At 41.2% G+C, this 25422-nt stretch overlaps 1 protein-coding gene across 4 annotated transcripts in view; it reads left to right on the top strand.

Moving 5' to 3' along the window:
* Positions 1 to 1448: 1448 nt before the first annotated feature.
* Positions 1449 to 25422, top strand: part of DENND4C (DENN domain containing 4C) — a 122636-nt gene continuing 98662 nt past the window's right edge. For 2 of the 4 annotated variants that reach the window (XM_084629303.1, XM_084629306.1), the window contains exon 1: positions 1449 to 1600. The gene's annotated coding sequence lies outside the window, so the exon portion shown is untranslated. Of the gene's footprint in view, positions 1601 to 2619; positions 2701 to 25422 lie in introns of those variants that run through there. The other 2 variants (XM_084629304.1, XM_084629305.1) reach the window with 2 other exon arrangements.

The raw sequence follows: 25422 nt of genomic DNA on the forward strand, positions 1-25422 counted from the left end.
TTTCTGGTGCATTTTGTGTCATTTCATGCAATGGGCCTGATTCTCCTCTCATTTTCAGTGGCTTTATACTGGGGTAACACCACTGACTTCAGAGGAATTACTTCTGATTTACACGGGTGTAATAGAATCTGGTCTAAAAACTACACAGATGAATAAGGGATACAGGATCAGGCCCTCAATCCTTAATCTTTAACTTCAATAGTTTTGCCAGAGATTTGGCCTGAAATAATTTGTAAATGGATCTTCAGCAGTGCACCCACTGTAGGTCACAATAACAAAGCTTAGAGCTTACCTCAAAGGAAATGATGGGAGCTTTAACATTAAAGGAAACTGGTGCTTTTTGGCCTCTGTTCAATACCTTTCCTTTTTCCGTCTGAAGGATTAGTGCAAAGACCTGTTGTGTTTACAGAGGGAAGAAATGCATGAGCGCTCTTGTATTTGTTTAGTACTTATGTTTTTTTTCCCACTGCAGAAAATGGTACCTGCTTTGGAAGACACACAGCTCTTTAGTCTCAGGGCTAGTCTTTGACGGTAAAGTAAAATGTCAGCACTTACAACAGCATGAATATAAATGCCTTAATGGATGAGTGCAGTGTGTCTGATTACGTTGGTGTATAAATACTTGTAGGCTTGTAAAAGTTCTGCGCCAGGAGAGCCTCCCTATCTGTATGTGGAGTCAAAAGTGCATTCAGAAACATTCAGGGTTTGATTGCCGTAGGCAGTCATTTGCACCAGTGCAAAGGAAGTGTAAAACTCTTATCAAGTCAGCACTAGAGCTGCAGGCGTAGGTGCAGGAGCTAGGGTTGCTTCTGCACCCACCTCTAGCTTGAAGTGTTTTCCATCATACACAGGATTTACAGTTTCAGAGTGGTAGCCGGGTTGGTCTGTATCAGCAAAAAGAACGAGGAGTACTTGTCCCAGTTTAGAGACTAACAAATTTATTCGGGCATAAGCTTTCGTGGGCTAAAACCCTCCACACATTATTCCAGCACCCCTGGCTACAGGTGCATCTTTTTCTTCCCCTCAGCAGCTTCACTTTTATTTAGGTACCTAACTTTAAGCACCAGAGTGAGAAATGTTAGCCCGAGGGCTTGTCTACACACACAAGTTATTGTGCTGACAGGGATGGGGGCACCAGGACACAGGAATAAATGTGTGTATATAGTTTATCCCTGTAGAGGGGAGGGCAATAAGCTACACCTCTATAATAATAACTCCTCCCAGCGGGTGCAGCACCAGGGCTTGCGCGGATATCACTGGGACTGCACTGGTACCAGCCCCACCGCCCCAGCCCAGTATTATACGGGTTCAAGCTGGGCCTGCACCAGGCTCTGGAAGGCGGTGCTAGGCGGCTGAGGGGGCGCGGCGCTCTGCGCACGCCGGGGGCAGGGCCGCGCGGGGCAGCCGTTGCGCTCTGCCGCCCCCTGGCGGTGAAGCAGCCGGCGGCGCAGCCCGTGTTGGCCCGCTCCCCAGGCCTGGGCGGGTCCGGGATCCGCCTCCAGCCGCTTGCGGGGGTGAAAGTAACATGGTGGCCGCTTCCTCCCCAAGCAGCGGCGGCGGGTCTGGCTGCTCCTGAGGTGGGCGCGCAGCGGCTGCGGGGGTGAGTCCCGGGCGGGGAGGCGGGTCCCCTGCGCCGCGGGGTGGCAGCGGCAGGTGAGCGAGCGGGGGGGGGGGCCTGACAGGCGGCGGCAGGCTGGATCCCGCCCCCGTACCCGAGCGCTGGGGCCGGCCCGAGCCGCGGGGCAGGGGCCGCGAGAGACACCCGCTGTCCGGCTCCGTGCCCCGGGGGCAGCGCCGCGCTCCCGGCCGGGAGAGGGGAAGGAGGGGCCCGGGCTGGGTGGGAACCCGGGCTGGGTGGCTCCTTCCTCTGCCGCGCCCCAGCCCGGCCGGGGTCGGCCGCCGCAGCTGCTCCTGCCGGGCTCGGTCCAGCCCCCGCCTAGTGTGTGGGCGCCCTGGGGCCCGGCAGCTGCGGCTCGCTGGCCGGGGGCGCCCCGGGCGGGGGATGCTTGCGGGAGGCCGGGGTGACAGGTGAGGCTCAGGGCAGCTCCCTCCGCCTTTTGTCTCTCTCCCTCCCTCCCTCCCTGCCCGGCGCGCCGCTGTGCAAGGAAGCCCCCCGAGGTGTCCCGGCAGGGAACCAGCCCCCTAGCAGCCGAGCACGCTGCTGGCACCGGCCCCAGGGCCATAGGCTGAGCGCTGCCCTGGCTGGAAGCGGAAGCGCCGTTGTTAGCCAGAAGGGCGTTCATGTGATTCCTCCCACCCCCAGAGAAACAGGTTGAAATAGTTTTCTGCAGCCCCGGTGCCGGTCGGAGTATGGCGAGCGCCCGTGGTGTGGGGCTGCTCAGTGGCGCCTGACCCCGCCAGCAGTGCAGCGCTGTAATGGAGCTGTGGCCAGATAGCGTTCCCAGAGATTGCCGTGGCCTCTGGGCTGTAGCATCGCTTGGGAACGCTTCCTTCTCTTTCTGCTGTAAGAGCGAACTGTTTTGAATGCTTTGGGTGCTCCCATGGCGTAACTGCTCCGGCCTGTGATGGGGTAGCTCCTACCTGTCCGGACCCGACCAAAGTTCTCAAGGGGGTATTAGGTGGCTCAGTTGTGCTTGGGCATGTCTGGCCCCATTGGTTAACACATTGCTGGTGAGAACAGGGCCGGGACTGTATGTCCACACAGCACCTATCATGTCTGTTGCTAATGTCCTACAAAAGGTAAGTGTTCGAACTCTGCTAGAGACAGGGTCCAATGGTTGAACAAAATCGTACTGAAAATCTAGATGGTTGCCTGTTACTTCGTTTCTTGCTCTCTTTGTACCCATATGCTGTAACTATGAGTTAAACATGGTTCTTACTACATTTCTTGCTCTGTTACCACTCAATAGTCTCTAAATGTGAATTAAACATGTTCCATAAAGGTACCTACATTGTGATTGAAATAATTGAGAGATATGTCAAAGCTGCTGCCTGTGGTTGGAGCAGAAGATCTGAAGTTCAAGTTTTAGCTTGTAAACAGAATGTCTGATCTTTTAACCCTTAATTCTAGCTGGTGTGATTTCTGGGAGCTTTAGAGTAAGCTTTTGTTATTTGCTTAAATATTGTGGCTTATTATGACAACCTTACAAAGCTAACTGTAAGCCTGTATTTGTATTTATTAGTGGGAGGAAAAGTATCAGCTTTAATAATGAGTTGTCATTGGAGGTCTGACTTTTTTTTTTCCTAGTACCTTTATCTCTTTACAATTGTGGTTTGTTTTTCTTTAATTTGAAGAAATAAATAATTGTTCTCTAAAGAAAGTATGATAGGATGGAAATTATTTACCTGCTCCACCCCCCCCCCGCCCAATCTAGAATCTTATTTCTCCCCACCCTTCTTTTTTGCTGCATTTTTTTTTTTTTTAAGAACGGTATGGTGTCAGCTACCCAGCACACTCGTGAACAGTCTCATTTCAAGGGACTATTACAAACAGCTGAGTGTTGTATTTTTTAATTCTGATCTGTAAATAGCTTGATGACAATGTCCTCACAAACATGAGTGTTGGATCTTGTTCAAAAATCTTTTTTGTTATTCTTTAAGAACTTGCTAATTGCTTTTTACCATGCTGGTGAATATGACAAATATAATTACGTATTGTACCTTTCATAACTATGTATGAGCTGACACAGCACAAGACTCCAGCAGGAATTATTTAAGTCTTAATTGTAAAACATAATATAACTTTGCCTAGTAAAATCTGCAAAATGAAACGTGAACAACTTGTTAGTTAGAGAAGGTGTATCTTTTATACTAGGCTGGCAACTTCATTGTCCACAGGCAGCTAAGACTTTAGCAGTTCCAGTTTTCAGGGTGAGGTCTTAGTCTCTGAAATAAAGTTTGTGGAATATTAATGCATTTGTGACTGTGTAAAGACATTGTGTGTGTTCTGTTTTGGACAACTGTGTCAGGGTTTTTCCATGTTTTTCTTTTTTTTTTAAGTGTCTGACTCTTGCCCCCTTTTTTTTTTGTCTTTGCTTTATTATAAACTAAAAATGCCTCTGTCAGTGCTCACCTGAGTGTGGCAATTAAAAATGAGACTAAGCTCAAGTAAAAAATTCTAATACTGAAATGGTATCATAGATGATGTCCCTCTAGTTCGAAATCTAGATTTGATCATTCAGAACAACACTACTGTTGTGCTGCCTGCTGTTGAAGTTGAGTGCTTATTGTGAATCTGTCCACAGATTTGGGATTTTTTCCCCTGACCTCCTTCAAGCCAGTAGAGAATAGTGTCTGGTGTTTCAAAGTAACTAGAGGAGGGCTGCTCAATCCTGTCTGCATTAAGTCTTTTTGCTGCATCCATATGTGTGTTCGTGTGAAAATATACATATATATGCTCCTTTATATATAAAAAGTGTGTGTGTGTGGGCTTGTTTAAGTTTGTGAAAACCCCACATTCTTCCACTGCAGAGCTAAGGGGACAGTAAACATGATATTGCTAATAAGAGCACTGTAAACAGAAAGGCAGGTGGCCTGGCAGTTAAAAGGTCTGTTAAACCTGCATGTGCATTGTCACTTGTAGATCTGTTATATAATTTGAGTATAATTTCAGTGGCAACCATGGGCACAGAGCACTCTTCCTCCTCACTCAGTCCATGTGTAAAATTGTTTAGCAGACAGTCTGTGCACTGCCACAATGAGCCAATGTCTCATGATCCAATCAGTATGTGGAGTCAAAGCATTGAAATCATGTGAATGGTGGTGGTTGTAGCCTGTTAAATCTGGCAGCTCTGTCAGATCTTATTGATATATATTTTATTTGCTCACTCCCCCAGCAGCTTTGTCTCCAAAGATGCAGAAAAGTTATCCCCTCAGATTTGCCATGCCTAAAGATGGTAGTCTTTCATTGCTGGGAATTTCAGCCTAGCACCTTCTAGCTCTTGCAAAGCCTTGAACAACAAGAGATTGTGTCCTGGAAAAGTAAGAGCCTTTAGTCAAGGGATGCATATGGGGAGGGAGATAGGGTAAGGGGTTTAGGTGGTGGTACTTTTCCAAGCTACACCCCTGGGAGTTGCCAAATGCAATGTTGCTTTTTGTTGATTGTGCAGATGTTCAGAAAGTGTGTGCTCTCACTGGACTCCTTGAAATCTGTTCTGCTCCGACTCTGTAGTGGTTCAGTATGCACAGTGTGCCCTGCTAGGCTCCTTGGGGTTAGCTCCTTTATTTTTTGAGATGAGGGAAATGGCTGTATGTCTTAAATGCCATCCACGTCTGGCACCAAAACTATGCAGGCCTGTAACTTTCCCTCTCAATTCTTACATGAAGAATGAAATGATCAACAATTAAATTATCATCCCTAGGCATTGGATTTAACACCTTAATGAAATGAATGGGCAGTTCACACCCCTCAGAGCTACTGTTACAACTGATGCCTTCATAAGAATCTGCAGAAAGCTTGGATTGGATCTGGCTCATGGTGCTTTCTTTGTAACCATAAAAGCTAGAGACATTGTTCTCTTAAAAATGAAAGCTGATATTCTGGAGAACAAAACAGAATCTCCTTTTGATTTCCTTAAGAATGCCCCTAATTTGGGCTACGTCAGCCCCTGGCTGAGTTTCTGCTGTATATCCTGAACGAGATACAGGGCAATGATCAAAACCTATTCTAGCGAATTTGAAAAGGATTTTCAAAATTTCAGTCTGGGATAGTCTTGATTTAGAATAGCAAGCTCAAGGCAGTGGCTGATACAGCGTGCAACAGCAACATGAGTTACAATATCTTGTCTGAACTTGGCTTGCACATCATTTAAACAATCCACATTCACTGTTGTAATTCAAGCCTGCTAATTTTAATTTGAGCTGTACTTGTTAATTCACCACACTTTTTAAAAAATTGTGCTTCTTCCCTTTTAACCCAAAAAGTATAATAAACTGGTTTACGTGTTTCACATATTAACCAAATAGAGACGTTTTTATCCAAGAGTTTTAAAAATTGCAAGTCAGTCCCTGATTTACACTAATTAAGGTGCTTGGCCTTGGCAACTGCAACTGAGTTTACAGTTACCAGGCTGTAACAAAATGCTAGATGTTATCTCCCTCCGAAAATCAAACTATGTGTTGCAGCCGTGAATGAATTTCAGTTTTGTAACAAAGCCTATTTGGGTTGCTAGCCTTTCTGGCAAAACTAACAACTACCTGCCTGTATGACAGCACAATGCCATAGCTACACTGGCAGAACTGCATAGTGTAGCTATAGCCTACACTTACAGAAGGGGTCTTCCGTTTGTGTAGGAACATTACCTCCCTGACCAACAGTAGGTACATTGACAAAAGCATTCTTCTGTCACTATAGCTGTGTCTTAACCCTGAAGTTAGGTCAACATATCTATGTCAGTCAGTGGTGTGGTTTTTCACACTCCTGTTAATCTAACTTTGAAGTGTAGACCAAGCCTCAACAGAGCAATTTTCCCTGGCCCTACCCCTTTCTTTTTAAGGCATTATTTGTGTGGCAGACATCTATAATTAGCACATGTTCCCCAGTAGCACCATCTTTCATGGGCATTCTGTTTCTCTGCTTTTTTTTTTCTTAGCCTTTCTGAGCACCAGTCATCTGACTGGCAACTCAGCAGCCTCCCTTATTATTCACTGGGCAGGAAATTAGATACTTCTACCTGTGCCACGCTTCTGGCCGATACGATTTTTCCCCCCTAGCTTGTTGTATTACGTGCAAACCAGTTTCCTGCTGTTGGAATAAGTAGCAGTAACTTTACAAATGAACAGGTTATATATGTTGTGTAGGAGAAGGCTGCAAGTGTCTCTTTGGATCAGGGAAATTTGGGTATAAAATGGATAATGTCCAATTAATTAAGTTGTGGCAGGAGGTGGAGGAGAGAACTGCAATAATTTGTAGGCTGCTGTAAAGCTAACAAGGATTATCATTTAAAGAGTAATGTGTTCGCTCTTTCCTGAAATGTTAAATGTTTGAACTCAAAGGTAACTTGTGGCTACATCTAAGGGAATAGACTTGTCTCTCTCTCTGTATTCATCAGTCAGGGCTACTGCAGAACCTGGAAACAGGACAGTCCTAAAGCTGAATAAAAAGCTTTCGCTGGGAGTGGGTTGGGTGGGGTGAGAGAGATCTCTTTTGGAGGCCTCCTCATCCTATGTGGGCTCTACAAATGGCAGATCAACCAATCCTCAGTGGAAGTGACAGCAGCTTGACCAGAGTGGGAAGTAAGTCATGCCTGTACCTTTTCCAGTCTCTTGGCAACCTGAATTCCCTATTCCTAATGTATTGTAAGTGATGACCTGTGGTAAAAAATTGTGAAGCTTTTGGTGTTCAGGTGAATTCCAGATGGCAGAAGGCTGTTGTGTTGTCCCCATTCTAGATAATGTGGAAACATGGATGCACTTTAATAAACTTCAAGTGAATTATGAAGGCGCACACTGTCTCTTGAGTACTTTTCCTGAAAGTATGTTGTAAAGAAATGCTGTGTTCTGCCAGTAGAAATCCTTTCAAGGATGCTGATAGCCTGAGAAAAAGGATAAGCATGGAATGCACAGTGGCCTTTCTTGTGGATATTAATCCATGCAGGGGTTGAACATTTCACCAAATGCCTACAAATAAATGTGGCTCTTAGAATTCAGAAGGGGGGAAATGGAGAATACCAAGACAAAAGGTGTTGCTCTCAGTAAGCAATTTTAAAAACTCCACCCTTCGTCTTTACCTACAATGAGCCATATCTGTAATGTAACGATAGTTTTATAGTTTAAAAACATCATAAAAGGATTGAAAATTTAAGAGCAATAATGAATTTGGCCATTACCAAAGTCCTTGCTTATGCGTAGCAGATGTGCTGGGGCCAAAAAGGTGAGCTTCTTTATTGTTTGTTGTTTAACATGTTCTTGTATCTTGTTTTCTGCATGGGAAGGAACTGGGTGTCCATTTCTCTTGTACAGCTGCTGGTGGAGATTTGTTTTACAAGTGGATGCCTAAAATTAGGCTCCTCAATAAGTGGCCAGATTTTTAGAGGTGCTGGACATGCAGAAGCTCCCCACTGACCTCAGTGGGGAGCTTTTGGTTCAGCTCTTCAGAACATTTAAGGCATCCACTCTCTTGAAAATTTTCTGTGTTTTAAATATGGTACACTGCCGTAGGGTTTGCTAGTATAGCTTTACCAGCATATCCTTCTGGTATAGATGCAGTTTTGTGTATATATATAGTTTTTTTATATATATAAAAGTTCCCTGAACATATTAAACTGTATACTGACAAAATTATTTCTTTTGCCAATATAACTGCATTTACATTGGGGCTTTTGCCAGCCTAGGCATATGTCAGTTAGGGGTGACTTTTCCTCATTCCACTCCCATTTATGCCAGCAAAATTTAAGGGTAGACCAGGCCTTAGAAACAGTATGCTTGGTTGCTGAAGTAACCAGAATGTAGTACCCAATGAAATCCAAGAATTGCTAGATCTTCCACACATCTTAATTGTAAGAAATGTGATTGCTTTAATGTTTTTGAAGAAATGCAAGTCATATACTGTCATTTCAAACTCTCATTGCTTTCCCACTGTTTAACTTTCACATTAGACCATCTTTTTGTAAAACAACTTAAGGCTTTTACAGGACATATTTTGGGGGTTATGATCGGTCACTGGCTTCTCACTGCATTCTTTCCAGTTTTCATTTTAAAAAACAGAAACCCTTCCACATAAGGCTACTTTGAGTCACATGAATTCTCAGGCAGAGCTTGTTCTTTCTCTGTCATCCCATGAGATATGTGAGAGTGCCATAGTTCTTGGTAGTCTCAAGCAAAAATGTTGTATATAGCCCCTCAGTTGCCTAACAAAATTGATTAGAAACACTGTCAAGGCTAATTGCAGGTCATCTGTGCTTCAGGTTGTTTTCTTCTAGCTAAATAAACTGGTGATGCACAAATCTCTGGGGAGGGACTTTTCTGAGAATTATGTGTCTAATACCTTTAAAAATCTCTTCCCTTCCTTCCCTCCCCCTTCAAAAAAGCTATTAAAGTTCTCACTCTTTATCCTACATAAACTTGACAAATTAGAATGCTAGCAATATCAAAAAGGCTGTATTTGAACTTCTTATGCTGTCTGATCGTAAAATATTTCATATTTGGTTGCCAAATATGAGCACATGTATTTAAAAGGGGAGTGGTTTTGGTCTTGGATCAGCCATATTCAGAACTCTCAAAACATGCCTGCAGTCTAAAGCAGTCCACGTTTAGGAATGGTGGTGTAACCCATGGTTTCAGGTTTTATTGTATGGATTTTTTTAAATATAGCATGATGGCTCTTCTTTTGAGTGAGGTTGAATATTTTCAGTCTGCTAGTGTATTTGAATTGTATTAACTAATATTTCATAGTCAGGTTTATGCTACCGACTTCTGGCAGTATAGTTATGTCAGCGAGGGGTGTGGTGAGGTATGAATTGTGACTGACAAAGGGGCTTTTGCCAGCGTAGCTAGTATAGCTGCAGTTATACCAGCAAAGCTGCACTTTTGCTCGTATAGCTTGTTTCGCGTGGTGGTGGTGGTGGTGGTGGCGGTGGCAGCGGCGGCTTGGAATAAGCTGTACATACTCATGGCTGCCCTGCCTCTTCCCGCTCCACCCAGTTCCGCCCCCTCCTCGGAGCACACCTTGTCTCTGCTCCTCCCTCTCTTTCTCCCCCCGCCGTGCCTGCTGAATAGCTGATTGCGGCAGGCAGGAGGCACTGGGAGGGAGAGGAGTTGATCGGCGGCCCTGTGGACGGGAGGTGTTGGGGGTGGGGCAGGGGGTGCTAGCCTCTGGTGGGTAGTCAGCACCCACAGAAAAGCGACACCAAAGGTGAAGCGAGTACAGTACTGTAAGTGAAAATGATGGATATGCAGATCGGGACCGACGTCAGTTGGAACACGTTTCCCTATTGATGAGTGATGGATATGCATAACAATGGATAAGGGGGAGACCTATACCGGGGACTCCCTGTATCGGCAACAACACAGCTTTGCCAGTATAAGGTGCATGCATCCTAGGACTGCTTTGCTAGCATATAGAGAGAGAGATAGAGATCTGTATAATAGACTTATATAGTCTCAGTGTTTGCTTTAACTTTTTTTTTAAATAATCTAGAACCAACCATTTTCCACTTGGTGCACTCATTGTCTTTTATCAGATGGGAACTAACAATATCAGGCAATGTAGCCTGCCCATGGGAAAATATTAACTTCAGCAGTATGCTTTGAGTGTTAAGATGGCTGTAGCTATTTAGTTCATCCATTGTACTACAACATTAGTTATAAAATATAGCAAAAGTCTGTGTAAATAGGTGGGTCTTGACTTTCTGGGCATATTGCTGACTCTCTAGTTCTGTTGGATCAGAGCGGGAGACAGATTTCAGATTTGAGGTCCTCCACTGGGAAAACCTTATTCCCATCTCTATGGTCATATTTGGAAACTACCTACTTAAATGCTTTATCTCCCTTCTGCTTCTGGGATAATATCTGAAGAGAAAGGAGGCTTCTAGGTTGTCCAGGACCTAAGCCATGTGGTTAAAACCGCAAGATCTTCTTTCCAGGTGAAAAAGGACTGCTTTTACGCATTATGGAGGCATCACTGTAGTTAATCTGGGGGTGAACTTCCTGTGCTCAAAACACATTTTTGGCCAATTGTCTCTTCACCAGTGCTTCCACGGGTACATTTCCATTAATGTTAGAAATGATGGGACCCTCTAGGTTGGGCAGAGTGCCAGCAGCTGCTGGTGTTGTGAGCACCACATCATGTAGACCAGTTCAGAGGAAGGAAATGTTTATGGTAGTATTTCCTGTAACTTATAATGAAGGTTTGTACAGTAAACATTAGTGTTCTTACTAACACATTTTGTATACAAGTAAAGAAACACACACACCTATTAATTTAAAAAGTTTTCAGTAAGAAAAGAAGCTAATGCTCTTAATTTGATTAACAATGATCTATGAAAATGTACATTAGGGTACTAAAAATGGAAACTTAAAATCCAGTTCACTCTTTGTATTGCTGTCAACTTGGACAATGAAAGTTAAATTGACTATGAAATCAATTTCGCTTTCAGATCCAGTCATACAATATTTAAGTTTCAAATACTCCAGAAAGGTGTGTACATAGATTAAAAACAAATGTTTTAAGGGCATTTTGTAGCAGTGAATATGGTTCTGTTGGTGTAAAGTTTCTAAAAAGCTTTGGGTTTCTTCTTTTTTTTTTACACAACTTAAATTTTGAGTTATTAAATTGACAGGTTCATAAAAAAGTTTGCATACTATTGGAGACCTACTTAAAAAAAAGTAGGGCTGTTAAATGATTAAAAAAAATGAATTCCAATCAATTACAGTTTTAATCGCACTGTTAAATTTCAATTGATATTTTGTTATTGTTTTGGATTTTTTTACATATTAATTTCAATTCCAACAAAGTTACAGTGTTCACTTTATATTTTTTATTACAAATATTTGCACTGTAAAAAGTTAAACAAAAGAAACAGTATTTTTCAATTTCCCGATAAAGAGATTGCACTACAATACTTGTATGAGGTGAAGTGCAATTTACAAATGTAGATTTTTTTTTTTACATAACTGCACTCAAAAACGAAACAATGTAAAACTTTAGAGCCTAGAAGTCCACTCAGTCCTACTTCTTGTTTAGCCAATTGCTAAGACAAACAAGTTTGTTTACATTTAATGGAGATAATGCAGCCCACTTCTCGCTTTCAGGTGATGCTGTAAATAAAAACAGGTGTGTGCATGGCACTTTTGTAACTGGCATTGCAAGGTATTTGTGTGTCTGATATGCTAAACATTCGGCCACCATTCCAGAGGACATGCAACTTGTAGGAGGGCTGCTTTATAAATAGGAGAGCGTGTAGTTAAAATAAACTTTCAGTGTCTGTGTACTTTTTTTCATCAGGATGAGTCCTGTTTAAATACTTGCTTTTGACTTTGGAAAAAGCATGGGAAGGATTGGAGCGAGTTGATCTTAGTTTATATATCTTGTGCTATTTAAAGTCATCTGTACTTTTGATCCTGGAAAGTCAAACTGTAATCAAGCTTCCTGTTAAATGATGCATATTTCACTTTGAAGAGTCCAACAATGTAGCTAATTTATATCCAATGGATATTTTAGGTGTTTAATGTTATCGTGGAAACAAAGTACGTCACATAACTTTTCTTTACTTCCCATCTGGTGCCTGATAGGACCTTTGACGTACACAGTAATAGGAAGCTGGAGCTTCTCTTAGGTGGCTTTCATCACTTATGAACTGTTTCAGCGGAAAAAAGTTACGGAAACATTTGTTTCTCTAAGTGTTTTATTGCCTTTGTGTACCGTTTTCTTTGTATCATGGGGTTTGTCTTTTAAAAAAAAATTGATTCTTGCACACAGAAATGTATAGCATTATAAAATATGTCGTAGTAGTTTCATGTACTATATTACACACGTGCATGCACACAAAGTGTCTGGAAACCAGCGAATCATGAATTTTAGTACTCATTTCTGTGACAAAATATATTTGAGATGTTAAACATCAAGTCATTCTACAGGAAATGCTTTGCCCAGTAGGAACAAAAATTTAGGAGGGAGATGAGATTTGTTGCCTGAAGTCAGTCAGTCTCTCTCTCTCTCTCTCTCTCACACTCTCACACACACACTCACACACACACTTTTAAAGTCCCTACAAAGATTTAGCAAATCTCTGAAGGGGGAGAATGGAATGCTTGGCTCTTATTCAGTAAAAAATGAGATGCCCAAGCTTTTCATTGCATGTGTTTAAGTGAGGGGGAACGATAATCCATCAGTCAGGCTTGCTGTGGGATGTGATGGCCCTCTTGTCTCTAACAAAATTGGTCCCTCCCAGTACAGACTTAAATCCTGTTTTAACGTTCTGGAGTATAGTTCTGACTCCAGGATAAAATATCAGCAGAACTTATCATTTGTAATGCTTTCCATGAATGCATTTGGGTGATACTGCTGCTTCCTGTCTCGTTTTGCATCTACACATTCAGATTCTTGACTTTTTATGGAATGTTTTTCTCTTTCAGTAATGGGCTTTCTTTTGGAAATATCATAAATTAGGTGGAGTGATTAAAACTAAAATTCCTACTGGCAAAAAAGTGACAACCAAAGTAATCAGCTCAGGGCTGGTGTATATGCTCTTTTGCTATGACTTCCTTTTGACTTAAAAACTAATCTAAATGGGAGTAGGATGTAGATCTTCCACATCTTTTGTTTTTGAGCCATTATTTCCAACTTTCTTATCTCCCATTTCTTTCTTTAAATTGGACCAATAGCAGTGGCCTAGTGAGCTGGTATTTAATTCTAGCGGCTGCCTTTTTGTGGTCCACTTTTTCTGAAGTCTCTGCTCTTATGTTTGAAGATAGTCTTAGTTTATATTTCGAAGGGCTTGTCTTTGCTAGGAAGTTTAATTATATTTAAAGAGGACTTTTGAAAAACAACGGAGTTGTGACAAGATACAGAACACTACTTGTCAAGATCAGCATCATTCCACGTAACTCAGTTGTTTAAACACAATTAAACTTTCTAGGGAAGATGAGCCTTGTGTGTAAACTGGTATAGTGACGTCAGCCTGAGGCCTTGTCTATACGCTTTATTTTTTTAAATTGGCGTAGCTGCACCAATTTAAGCACCTATGGTAGTTGTGCTTCACCAGTATAAATGATGACTTGCCCCATTGCAGCATACCCTTACAATTAGTTTATTCAGGTGCAAAATAACTTGGGGCTTGTCTACAGGAACAGGAGTTTGTGGCAAGCTGCGGTGTGACTCTACCCTCACATGAGCATGTTGTGCTCTAACAGCATGTTAATGTCCTTTGATCTAGTCCTCTGTGAAACAGGTCTAGATCAGGGTGCGTTAACTAACTGTGCAGATGCACATGGACAGTAGAGAATGGCAGGCTAGTGTGGAGTTGGTTCCCCTAGCTTAGTTCCACAAACTAAACATTCATATATAAAAAGCCTAAGGTTGCAGACAGCCTGAAATAAAAACAGTCAGAGGTGTAAATTACTCAAATCAATGTCAGTGGGGTATTAACATTGAAACTTAACAAGGATAACTTAAATGTCAACAGTTAACTTTCATTGCTGGGTGAAGAATGCCAGAAGAAGGATAATGTGTATCTTGGACATGTGCACAGTTTACTCGGAGTGGCATCTCATATGGGTGGATTAGAAGATAATTACATCTTTTTTCGTTCTTGTGCAAGTGTCTTTGGATTCCAGCTTGTGAGTGTGGTGCCCCTCTGAACCAGTGCATTCATCTGACTCTTGACTCTTTTCTTCACTGCTTTATTTTCACTTAAGACTAACTATATTTGACTTTCATCAATAGAGTTTCTAGTTACTGCAAGGGATCTTCATCTTTAAAACATGTAGGTATCTGACTTATTACATAATATAATGAGCAGGGCATCTGCTAACCTTTCAAAGATCACCAGTAGAGCAGCAAGTGCTTCTTATTAAACAGTGGTTCTCAAACGTTTTGTGTTTGTGGACCATTTTTATAAAGATCCTCTTGTGGACTACTTTCTTGCCAATCCTTGCAGTAGCTACAATGTTTGGTTAGATGAAGAAGCAATCTTAGGATAGCATTAATGAGACAAGATGAAACTGTGTGGTGTTGTTTAAATAATTGGGTACAGCTGCTTGGCCATGTCCTCCTTCCCTCCCTATCCTTTTCTCTCCTTGTCTATGAGACTTCACACTTACTGGCACTAAATCTCCCCTTACTGCTTCCAGCTGCTGCTGGAATCTGTGCAGGTCACTTCACAATTTGGTTTTTTTGTCTTGCTAAAATTGTTACCTTTCTAATTTTGATGTGATTGAACAACTTGTCTGAACTTACCTGATGGTAAAAACAGACACAAAACAGCTGTGTAGGGTGCTGAGGGTAGGTTTTTGGGATAGCTTTGTTCTTTTCCCTTCTTTTTATTTGGCTGGAATGGAGGGTCAGTAAAGCCTCTAATATCCTAGGCCTCTTGAACCTGGTTATAAGTATCAGCATGTGTTGCTTTTTGAAGACTTACAGATGCTTTGTCACTGTGACAAAAGCCATTTGCATAGCAATGCTTCTATGGTCCAGACTCATGGTCAGTAGACATCTGCTCAAACACTGCTGTAAGAGCTTCCATCTCAAAGCTGTTAGTTGAGTCTTATAAATTATATAATTGCATAAATGCTGATGAGTGATGCACTAATATAAGCAACAGTAATTGAATATTCCAGCAATCTAAGAGAAAATCTGACTGAAGATACAGCCGTTTTTTACAAAACGGCACCCTTATTCAGAACTTTCTTTTCCTATCTCTTATGAATAGCAATTCCTACTTACAATAAGTAAGGCCCATATATCATGGACTACCTTCTCCCCCCACAGTTGACAACTGCCTCTTTGTTAATATAATCAAAATTGTGCATGTTTTTGAGAACCTCGAAGTGTGCTTGAAACCTTAATTTAAAATTATATTCTCTAGCAACTCCTCCCTCATTGCATATTCAAGGCTCTGATTTCCCCTCAGACTTTCATTTGATTAAATCAGTTGGGTTGGGGGTGTGTGTCTGAGAGAAGAACTTGGGCCAGTGGATATCTAAGCCATTTTTTGATAGCATAGTTAATGATCAAAAGTCACTCACTAACTCGTATTGCAAGTTTAAAGTGCTCATAAAAACTTAAACAGTTTTAAACATTCTGTGCAGGAAGTGCAAAACTTGTTGACTTGTTCTAAGCATCAATGTTGTTTCCTAGTTTCTTGGATGAAAATTTAGTATTCAAATCTCTTTTGGGGAGGATATCCCATGACTCTGCATGATCATCAGATCCTATGCTCCTTGGGACAGAGACTATGCTATCTCTGTACAGCAACTACTGTCAGACGTTAGCGCTGCCAGAAGTAAAGGGGGACTGTGGTGACAAATTTACAAAACTGTTTCTTACAGCATTCAAAAGTGTGCTACTCACTCATCGCTCTTTATTCTATAAGATATGGTTGGTGCCCTGAAGAACTTGAAGCCTTGTGTAGCTGGCATTTTTCTCTTAACTTGAGGGGAGGAGTTTGTTTAAAGTAATTTTATCTTTAAATCAAACAAGGAATTGGTTTGCAATGGGGGTGTTATTAGCCAATTTGTTGGGGCTAGAGGTGTTTTGGTAAACACATGAGAAATGCAAACATATTGGTGTGCATTTTCTCATCCTTACCTTTCCCCTGACTTTATAGCAGATGGCACAGCAAATCCTTGAGTGTACTGGATAAACTCTTTGTTCATAAGTTATGAAGGTAGCTTCTCTACTATACTAATGGAAAAACGTACTGGTGTGAATACTGTTACCTCTGGCAGCTTGTCGCTCTGTCCTAAATTTGGAAGAGGAGCAGTAGTAAAGATCGTTTTTGTTGTTCAAAGTATGTTGCTGTTTAAGGTAACAAACTATCACCAGACCTCACAGTTAGCAAATAAAAATTATCGTTATTTTTACAGTTACTTAGTAAAAACTGTCAGAATGTTACTTTAGTTTCGTAACTAAACAAAGTACCGCAATAAAACTTCTAGAATTAGCTTGCATAAATTCTTCAAGCGCATAAAAGTTCTGTAATGCTGCTCAGCTAGTGGGGAACACATTTACGATTCCAGTTCTGTGTCTTTCAATTAGGCAGAGGAGCAGCTCCAGTGAAACAGGTTTCTGGACATTAGCTGTAATGAAAATGAGCTTAAAAACACATTCTTGGTGGTTTTTAGAAAACACTTAGTCTGTGATTTGAAGGGAGTAGTTTTATTCTCATTTTGTCACTTCAGAAAAGTAGCTGAGGTGAAGGAAAATGTGAGCACCTAGTGTAAATATAGTAGCCTTTACCTCTTTATCAAGGTTGTACTATACAGATGAGGAAACCTATCTAGAACAGATATGTAACTCAAATTTAATTTAATTTGGGCAGGGAGGGGTGGCTTTGAACCTGGTAAGTATCAATGAAGTTGCTACACATACCCCTTCCGTGTCTCTCCCCCCCCCCCCCCCCCCCCCCAATCAGCTATGTCTTTAAGGCTGACCTGCTTCTGATCTGTTATGGTTTGTTTCTGCAGAGAACTGGTTTATATTGAGTGGGGTGTACTATGTAAACTTAAGTTGAGCTTTTCAAATTCTTTACTATTTAAATTGTAGGCAAAATGAATTAAGATTTGGTTTTTAAGTCTGTCACCTAAGGCTGAGTCCAGCATCTAAAATTCATTCATTCACCCTAGTACAGTCTTATGGAACAAGAATTGTCACTGGCCATAGTCAATACGACTAAGGTATAAAATAGGTAGGGTAAATATAGGCATGGGGTAAATTTTGAAAAGCTCTCATCAATTTTTAAGAATTGGTTTGGTATAAAGGATATTTTCTAGTCTTGAAAGAAGACTGTCATATTCCCTCCTTCTCTCGCAGCTCCCTCCACAGATTTTTTTCTATAGTGTTGATACATGAAGGCATGGTCTGCACTAGAAACCTCTTCTGGGTGAGCAGTGTAAGGTGTGGTTTTTAATTTTTGTTTTTTTACACTTCTGTATCTGCAAAAGCCCGTGTGTAGATGCAGTTATACCAGCATAAAAGTTCTTTTGCTGATATATCTTATTTCACACACCAAACTGGTATAAACTATCCTGGCAAAGCAACTTTTTGCAGGTGTAATTTGCATTACACTAGGACTGTTCGAGAGTATAGCTAAACTGGCAAACCTTTCTGAGTGTAGACTAGGCTAAGGCCCAGACGAGGCTAAGGCCCTGTCTTGGCAAATAAAAAGGGTGTGTTAGCTCAGTCACTAAGCTTAATGTGACTGAAAAATCCTATCAAGATAACAGGTTTGAAGTTGTGCCGTCTGCTATAGTGTCGGTATTGCCAACCCCAAATGTTCAAAAATCATGAGTGGCTTTAAAATCATGAGATTTGGTGTTTTTTATTTGCCTTCTGCTTTTTGAGCCTTCAGGGGTCACATTTTGAAGCATTCTCCATAGCCCTGAGGACTAGAAACTTACTTTTTCTTTAGGAATGAAGGCGGAAATCATCTCACATCCACTTGGCTCCAGGAGTTGGGGCTTTAAGGAAAATAATAATAGAGACTCATGGAAAAAAATGAGTTGGCAACACTGCCCACTGCTTCCAACATATCAACCTGTAACTTGATGGGCTTTTCAATCTTGTAAAGCCAATTCAGTTGACACACACACCCTCTTTGCATGTCAATATAGGGCCCATACTGCTAGGTTTTGTCTATTATCTTACTCAGAAAAACTGTGGCATACAGTATGAGGTTAGCAAAAACAACGAGGCGTTCTTGTGGCACCTTAGAAACCTAACAGATTTATTTGGGCATAAGCTTTCATGGGCTAGAACCCACTTCATAAGATGCATGGAATGGAAAATACAGCAACAGGTATAAATACAAAACCTAAACCTAATTTCCCCCATACTAATTTCCCCCTACTGTTACTCACACCTTCTTGTCAACTGTTTGAAATGGACCACTCTCATTACCACTACAAAAGTTATTTTTCCTCCCTTGGTATCCTACTGTTAATTGAATTGTCTCTCTAGACTGACCTCACACTTGGTAAGGCAACTCCCATCTTTTCATGTATTTATATCTGCTCCTGTATTTTCCACTCCTTGCATCTGATAAAGTGGGTTCTAGCCCATGAAAGCTTATGCCCAAATAAATTTGTTAGTCTCTAAAGTGCCACAAGGATTCCTCGTTGCTTTGCTGATACAGACACGGCTACCACTCTGAAACCTGTCACCATGCAAAGTATGAGGTTAGGGATGTCAGGGGCGTGCACAGGTATAAAAATTTGGCCGCTTCTGGAGGGACACTTTCTGTGCCCCCTGCGGCCGGAGGAGCTGCCTCTCCCCAGCGTCAGTGGAGCTTTCTCTCTTCCCCCCTGACCTCTGTGGTGCTGGAGCTGGCGGTGCGTAATCTCCTCAAGCAGCTGGAGGAGCTGGATCTCCCCCTGCTGTCTCAGGGCTGGAGGATCTGTCCTCTCCCGCCCTGGCCCGGGGACGGAGGAGCTGGCTCTCCTCCTCTTCCCCCTGCCCTTCCTGTGCCTTGGCCCCAGGGCCAGTGGAACTATCATCTCCTGCCCTGGCCCCAGAGGAGTTCTGTGCCCCCTGCTTGTGCCCCCTGTGCATGCCCTGGAGGGCCATGTTTCGGATTCTGAGCACTTTTGAAAACCAATTTAGCTGATTAAAAAAGAGTTGGCTAGTGTTGGCTCAGGGCTGACTGATCATGTAGGAGATACCTATAAAGGGCAGTGTTAATCCTGACTCCAAATTTTTTGTTGTTTTGAAACAGACAGAGTAGTGCAGGTTTTGCTTAACTTTTGTTTTTATAACAATTCATCACTTGTCTGATACATTGTGAATACCGAAGTAGAGAAGCGCACACATGTTGAATCCGATGAAGTGAGCTGTAGCTCACGAAAGCTTATGCTCAAATAAATTGGTTAGTCTCTAAGGTGCCACAAGTACTCCTTTTCTTTTTGCGAATACAGACTAACATGGCTGTTACTCTGAAACATGTTGAATAGAAATTCTCTTTTTGCAGTCATTTTTTGTTTTGTATAGCTGACTTCTACAACACAGTTGTCAGGGATACAATAATACCTTAAGGAATAGTGTTGTTTGGGAGTTGAATGAAACCTTGTTGAAGCTGGTGGATGTAATGGTCATCCTTCATTTGGGATAAATGTAAAAACAAGTTAAGCCCCTTTATGGAATAGATAGCCGAAACAATAGGAGTCATCACCCAAAACACAGCCAACATGAAAGGCCGGTCAGGAATCTGAGCTATGTGGGAGGAGGGGTCATCTTGTGACTGGGTATTGTTTGATGGAGTGGGGTGTGAGTCAAGGAGAGAAGCAACAGAAATGCCACAGAAGCAGTCAGAAGGCAGCAGGGAAGCCATAGAGAAAAAGCTTGTAACTTGATCCTGAGAAAAAAGCTAAGAGATTTTGGGTAGGGTGCTGTCTGGAAAGAGGCTTGGAGCAGTAAGCAAAGAGACTATCTTCTGCTGTTTTGATTCTTACTGTGTTTGGGGAAATGGAATACAGTGTAGGTACTTTGTAAGTAAACAAGATTGCATCAAAGAAATACTAGTTTCTCCTCCAAAGGGAAACAGCCAATATTTGGGTTTTGCTGGTTAACAGCTCAGGTCAAAACTTGTACAATATTGTACTTATTTGTTTAGACTAACACTGTGCAGGCAGACACCTTTACAAGCATTTCACACTGAATAAACAAGTGCAATTACAACTTACAGTTCCATAATGGTGACATTAATAGTGCTTAGTTGATTGGGGGTAGTGCTCCAAATGTGCTAGGTATTTTTCCAAATACAGAATAATAGCTGTCCTGAAGAATACACAGTGTGATGCTAAATAAAAGCAATCTTGGTACTACTTCAGAGAGGGGAATGTTCTTGATATAGACCTGTTGGGTTGCTATTGGCCATGCAACCAAATTTTTAAGTATTTCAACTTAGGTTTCCTAAAATTTACCACAACACTTGGAAATCTTTTTTGTTTTTTTCTTCCCCTCCTTCCTACCAATCTTGGTACAACAAGGAGAAAAAATAATGACTTCATAAGACTGAGTTCTCACAGAAGGGATCAGTTGTAAATGTGACAAACTAAAAAGGGGATTTTTTTTCTATAGGGGTATGTCTACACTGCATCTGGGAGCAAACCTCCTAATAACTGTGTAGAGATGTTGCTTTGACATTGTGTCTCAGGCTCTCAAGTCCATCTCTCTACCACCACATCCCTGGCTTTAGCCAGAGCTGCAATGTCTACACACTATATTTTTAGCATGCTAGTGTAATCTGTGGATCCAGGCTGGGAGGCTTGCTCCCAGATGCAGTGTAGACATGCAAGAGACCCAGGAAGTCACTTGCAACTGGAAGTGATTGTGTAGGGGCACATAAGAGGCAACTTGGCTGTTTGTAGTATCCATATCAGTAATCTTGTGTGTTGATATTGCAGAGAAGCATAGGGGTGGGGTGAGGGGGTGGGTGCGGACACAACCATTCTGACTAGGGGCAAACTCCTACTGTTTTGGTTTAGGTTGTATACACAAGTTTTTCTGTAGCTTCCAAGAATAAAATTTCAAAGCACATAGCCAGTTTCATCTCTGTTGACAGTGCCATTAATCACTGACCACACATTGGTCAGGTAAAATAAGTAATTTAAGCTTCAGCAGTTCGAGGGATCTCTGGTTGGCTTTGAAAACACTTCTTATTGTGTAGTAGATATTGTTATTTATAATTAATAGACTGAATGCATTGTGGTAACAGCACAGTGAAGTGGGCAAGCCTTAAACAGAATATACTTATTTCTGACCTTAAAAATAGTGGAACATCTGTATAGTAAAAGCACATGTCCAGATTATCTCACACCATGCTGTACTCAGATAAAAATACATTTTAAGGAACTGTTATGTAAGATTGTATTCCAAATATGGAATTTGCAGTCTGCAACTCTTGTACTCAAATGTAGCTTTGTGTTGTACAAAGTAGACTTGTAACTGATGCACGGAGGAATTTAAACTGTAGTTACAGTTCCCAAAGCAGATTGGGTGTTTCATCAACACGCTGATCTGAAGACTGTTGGCAATATGTTTTTTATTCCTTTGAGAAAGTGGACATTTCACATATACGCTTACTAACTGCTAATTGGTCATTAACGAAAAAGAGACTCATGCATCTTTTACTATTTCAACTGTTTTGAGGTTTTTACATTTTTATTCCCTATAAATGAGTGTCTGGATTTGTAAGGTAGTGATTTTTCAGTGTCTGACACTTGTGTATTTTTTAACCTAGTTTTTCAGATCCATGCAACTTTTTGTTCGGTATTTTAATAAAATATAGGTACCTGTACTTTAGTTTTCCAAACAAGCGCTCATGGCTCATTTATTTTAACTAACTAATATGAGTAAACATTGATGGTTTTTCACACACCTGAGTGATGTAGCTAGGTTGACCTAAGGTATAGACAAAGCTAAAGCCATGTCTACACAGGCACTTATGTTCGCAAAACTGTCGCTCAGGGGTGTGAAAAAAACACCCCCCTGAGCAACATAAGTTTTGCCGGCATAAGCGGCAATGGCTCTATGTTGGCGGGAGATGCTCATTAAGCTGGTTTTTATTATGTTGATGGGGCTGTTCTCTCCTGGCGCCATCATGCGGCTACATGAGCACTCTTACAGTGACACTGCTCTATCAGCACAGCTGTGCCGCTGTAAGCTTACATGGCTTAAGTCTTTAAGGCCAAGTCTGTAGTAGGAGCACTTTGCTCGTATAGTACATCAGTATACTATATTAATATGACTGTATCTTATCCTGGGAAAGCTATGTTTTTACCTGAAGAGAACAAGCTATAACAGTAAAATTGCAGTTTTGCCTGTATAATTGTGCCTGCACTGGGGCTTCTGCTCGCACAGCTGTGTTGGTTGGTGATCATACCTCTTCACACCCAACTGACATAGTTATGCTGGCAGAAGTCTGGAGCGTAGACATACCCAAGTTAACAGTAATGTAAGCACTGTGTTCTAATAAACCCTCAAAATAGGGAGCGATAATGTTTCTCTAAGATCCAGGACATCTAGTAGGGATACACTGAGGAGCATGAACGCAGTTGACTAATCTAAAAGTTTTGTCTTTAAGTCCTCTTTCTTGATTTAGTAATGCTTCCTAATTCTTTTCTCTCTTCTTAATTTTCTAGTTTTTTTTTTTTTAAGGTGACACCCTATTTTTAGTTACTCTCTCATATGGTTCCCTCTGCGTTGTCTTATTTCTGTGTGGTTAATTTTCATACATCTGGTCTCTCTTCATGGGTGTATATATTTCCTCTTAATGTGATTTACACTTGCGAGAATAGGCTATAGTAGAATTAAGGGATTAAATACTGGTATAACTAATAATAGTACCATCATCGGTTAACCCTCAGCTAGGAGAGAAATGTATAATGGTTAGGTTTCAGAGAACCAGCCGTATTAGTCTGTATCCGCAAAAAGAAAAGGAGGAAATGCATCTGATGAAGTGAGCTGTAGCTCACGAAATCTTATGCTCAAATAAATTTGTTAGTCTCTAAGGTGCCCCAAGTACTCCTTTTCTTTTTACGTATAATGGATGGCGATCCTCATAAAGGCAGGTTTCAGAGTAACAGCCGTGTTAGTCTGTATTCGCAAAAAGAAAAGGAGTACTTGTGGCACCTTGGAGACTAACCAATTTATTTGAGCATGAGCTTTAGTGAGCTACAGCTCACTCCATCGGATGCATACCGTGGAAATAATATTCATGAGCATACTTATGCTCAGATAAATTGGTTAGTCTCTAAGGTGCCACAAGTACTCCTTTTCTTTTTCCTCATAAAGGCATAATCCATGGTAGTTATGAGATTGGATTTTGAAAAAAACCTTCCTTTTCTCTTTCTGCTCTAAATAGCAATTCCTTCTGGGCTCTTTACACCTTCATCTGAAGCATCAGTGTTGGAGACAGGATGCTGGTCTTGATGGACCACAGGTCTGACCATTCCTAACTTTTCATTGTGTGTGAATGCTTGTGATTTTTTCCTTGTCTATTATTATTGAGAAATCAGTTTAAAAGTGGATGAATTGATGCACACTGCAACATCCAGATCAAATTATTCTGGTTCATCTCCCTGTGGCAGGCTTTGGTTTAAATTTTTAGAAAGTCTAAGAAGTGCATGTATAACAAAGAATTCGTTGCCAAATCTGACTATGTAATGCAGTGCCAATAACGGCTCTCTTTGATCAGATTGATTCACCCCACCTCCCGTTTTTATCGGGAGTTTTATAAATAATACATATTTTTCCCAATTTGAATGAAAACTCTTTGTAGCCTGACTCCCTTCCTCTCCGCCGCGCGCCCCCCCTCCAAAAAAAAAAAGAAAAAAGAGAGAGTAAAATCTAAACAAGGATGGAGGATTTTTTGCTGAAGTTCCTAACATTGATGTAGCTGGGCTTGTCAGAATTATTTGAAATGTAATGTTTTCTCTTTGTTTTTAGAGAGACTTGTTCCTTGTGTGTAGATCCTCAGTTTTGGACAAATTGCTGAGTTAAAGGCTTTTGACAAGAATAAATTGAACAAAACTGTACTCAACATACACATGCAGTGACATAATCTGGCTGTTTTTCAGTGTGGAGATTGCAACAGGTGAATAAACACTGCTTACTAAGGATTGAAGTGAGGAAGTCTTACGCTAAGGGCCCATCTATGCATGGAGTTACTCAGAAATGACCATTTCTGAGTAACTCCATGTGTAGACCAACCTTTATACACACAGATTATCACTGTATTGCTTTAAAGACCTAAAACCTTTATTGCTCGAGTAATGCTGTTTTGTTTACCATAAGATTTCCTTTATTTTCCTTTCCCACTCCCTGCTTCCTCTAACACTGTTTGGGAAGTTTACTTTAATACGTCATATATTAATGTATTCCATCTGTTGCTAGATTTATCCTATATGATCGGGCAAGCTCTGATAGAAAATTTAGTGGTGTATTCGACCTATAACTAGGTCTTCATCATTCACTATTATCCCAGTGATAGAAATAAAATGAGAGATGTGAGTTAAAAGCTCCTTTACAAAAGTGACCCCTTACTTTTACTAACGAGAGGGGGAGGGGGAGAAAAAAGCTCCTAGAAAGGGAAAAAATTGCTTAGATACTTTTAGGAAAAGAAATTATACATAATATACTCTTATATGCTGTCTCACTGAAATAGTTCTATAACCCTGAGATAATTGCTACCTCACTGCCAATTGCTCGTTGGAAGGTTGTGTGTGTGTGTGTGTGTGATTTTTCCACTAATCGAAGTATATGGTCAAAGTTAGGTAAGAGGACCAAAAACAGTTTGACATAGATTGACTGACAGAGCATTTAGTGTATATTTCCATGTTCAGCCAATTGACATAACAGCAAGAAGAGTGATTTAGAAGATCTAATTGCAGTGCCGGCTATGAGGTACAGTAAATAGAAACACATGCCACATCTGTATTGTATTAGTATGTATGCTGGTTTCTCTAGGAATATCCTGCACCATCTTCGTCCCCCACACCCTTACCAGATTATTAGAAAATAAAAACAGATGGAAAACTTTTTGGGAAGGGGATTCAGGTTTTTAGCCTTCTAATCTTGACCAAGTCTCTCTTTAAAATATGAAGCTTTTCATGTAGTTAAGCTCTTGATGAGCATATTTGTTTTATATATAAATATGCCTCGATTAGCTCTGCATTGTGGAAATTTCAGTTTAAATTCTCTAGGAAATCTTTCTTTACCATGCGTTGCAGATAGCACAGTGCAAACTTCTTAAGAGAACCTACTGCAGAATGATGATTTTTTTAAATAAGGATGAGGAAACTTGAGTGGAC

The sequence above is a fragment of the Lepidochelys olivacea genome (genome assembly GCF_965140295.1).
Source record: "Lepidochelys olivacea isolate rLepOli2 genome assembly, chromosome: 5".
Taxonomy (NCBI): domain Eukaryota; kingdom Metazoa; phylum Chordata; order Testudines; family Cheloniidae; genus Lepidochelys; species Lepidochelys olivacea.